Source organism: Hydra vulgaris, chromosome 11 (genome assembly GCF_038396675.1).
Source record: "Hydra vulgaris chromosome 11, alternate assembly HydraT2T_AEP".
Lineage (NCBI taxonomy): Eukaryota > Metazoa > Cnidaria > Hydrozoa > Anthoathecata > Hydridae > Hydra > Hydra vulgaris.
The window spans coordinates 18,350,001-18,352,500 of record NC_088930.1 but is presented as its reverse complement, the minus strand read 5'-3'; the positions used below and the strand labels follow the sequence as shown (position 1 = coordinate 18,352,500).

Genomic DNA, 2,500 nt, shown 5'->3' with positions numbered 1-2,500 from the left:
AGTAGACAGGGGCTATTCTAGACTGTTTTCGACAGTGTCGACCATATTTGGGTGCAGCCCAAATTAAAATTTGAGGACTATTTTTTTTTTTACGTTTGTTATGGCTAATATTGTTTTTTTCAACTGTAAAATATCAAAGTATTATAACAGCGCCTAGTTGTGCATGGATAATGTTCTTGTTAGTGCTGTTGAAATGCATTGTTGAGGCCACATAAAAAGCCCTAAGGTACAACTTTATATTAATTAGCAATACTGAAGCAACTACATTATTGTGTAAGATGCCATTTTCTATCTATAAATGAGTCAAGTTACTTGAATGGGTTAAAAACTTTTATATATCTAATATAATATATCTTTTATATATCTTATATATCTAAAAACTTTTATATATCTAATTTTTTATCCCCGCACTTTAACGCTTTGAAACTCTCACCAATCTTTATGTCTTCCTGACTCATACAACTTTTAACTTTTTGAAGTTTTTTCCCAACAATTTCCTTGTTTTTTAACACTATTCTTTGTTTTCTAGTTACTATCAACTTAATAGTGATTGCTTGCAGACTTGTTGAGATTAAATTAGTTTTAAAAAATATATGTATATTATTATTATTATTATAAACATACTGGTACAGATAACTCAATAAGTAGTAGAATAAATAAAAGAGGGATTTTAACAGATCTGCATCAAATCCATTAAAAACTTTTTCATATCATGCTTAACATGTGATTTGTTTTGCTTGCACTTGATAATATTTGATTCCACTTCAAGTTATCTGAAAAATATACTTCTAGGTCCCTTTCTGAAACTGATGTATTGAGTTTACAACCATTTACATAAATTGGATATTTCTTATTTTTATATGCATAGTGAATAACTAAACATTTGTTAATATTAAAATTTAGCAACCAATCTTTAGCCCATGCTTATGCAGAGTTTAAATTGCACTATAGTTTGTTATGTAACTCATCAGAGGAACTAATTGACATCATTTTATGGCATCAGCATACAATTTTGAAATATTTTTTAAAGACTCAGGATTGAGGAGTTCCTCAAGGCTTCGTATTGTGTCCAATATAGTATAAAAATTATATTGGACACAATACGAAGCCTTGAGGAACTCTACATTACACCTCAGTCCAAGTTGCAACATAATCTCCCATACCTACTCTCTGCCTTCTATTAGATAAGAAAGCTTGAAACCAATGATATGCCAAGCCACTAACACCACATGCTTCCAGTTTTGAGATAAGCCTTTGATGTGGCACCGTATCAAATGCTTTTGCAAAATCAAGTAAAACTACATTGACAGGAATTCCTTGATCAACATTTCTTGTAATATAATCTAGAGTTTCAAGTAAATTTGTTGTACATGATCTGTATTTAACAAACCCATGTTGTTGATTAACTATAATATTATTTTTATAAATATATATTTCTTACTTGTTTTTTATTATGCCTTGAAGTATTTTAAATAAAAAACAAGGAAGTGTTAAAGGTCTACAATTTCCAGAATAAGTTTTGTCACCATTTTTATATAGTGCAGTTTGCTGAATTAAATTGATTTGGTAGTTGAGTTTATTCAATCGACTCTATAAAAATTAGTGGGAGAGGAAGAGTAAATGTAGCAGCAGATTTTTTCAACATAGATGGATGTAACTTGTCGACTCCGTATTTATTGCTTTGATCAAGATTATTTAGCTGCAGAGTTTTCATATAGTCTTTTACATATTGTTGGGCATTCATATATCTGTATACAATTTTTGGGTTCTTTTTGACTTAATTCACTATCATTAAATCATACTTTCATCTTGTTATGATAAGTTCAAATGAAACTCTTTTAGGTAATTGTTTATATTGGCTACAAAGACCTTCAATTTTTCCATTTACTCAAACAATTCCTGTACCTTATATTCTGTTTTTCTCTGACGAGTGAAATAAGGTCTTTGTTTAGCTTTATTTACATATGATGTATTTAAAGATATATATAAATTATGTGCTTCTTCAGAGCAATAATTAATTTGTCATACATTTCTTGAACATTTTTGGTATGAAAACACTGAAGCCAGGTAATACTTGTAAGGAAATTTTGAATTCTATTATAATCAGCTTTTCAATATAAAAATTTATTTTGTTCTGTATTTATATTCACAGCAATGGCACTTATATTTGATGACTTAAGTGTGAATATTAAACATTTACAGCAGATTCGTTTGTTGTTTGAAATATTGGTAAGTTTACATGCTGTCTATTTTTTTATAAAAAGTGTTAACATAACAAATTAGATAAGCTTAATTTCTTGTAAATCTACCCTTTGCTACGATAACAGCTTTTAGGCATCATAGTCACTACTTTTTTATGCAGACTTTTGCGTTGTGCCTGGGATTGTAATGTCACTCTCTAAGGAGAGTTTTTACAATTATGGCTTTACAGTGATGGTTTCTTAGGCAGTTTCTTGTTTTATAAATTCCAACAGATTTTGTAAGGAGTTCATACCAGGTG

The 2,500-nt window shown here is 29.2% G+C and overlaps 1 protein-coding gene across 2 annotated transcripts in view; it reads right to left on the bottom strand.

Annotated features, from left to right (window-relative positions):
- Positions 1–2,500, bottom strand: part of LOC100206830 (transient receptor potential cation channel subfamily M member-like 2) — a 70,267-nt gene that overhangs the window by 58,412 nt on the left and 9,355 nt on the right. The window lies entirely within an intron of this gene.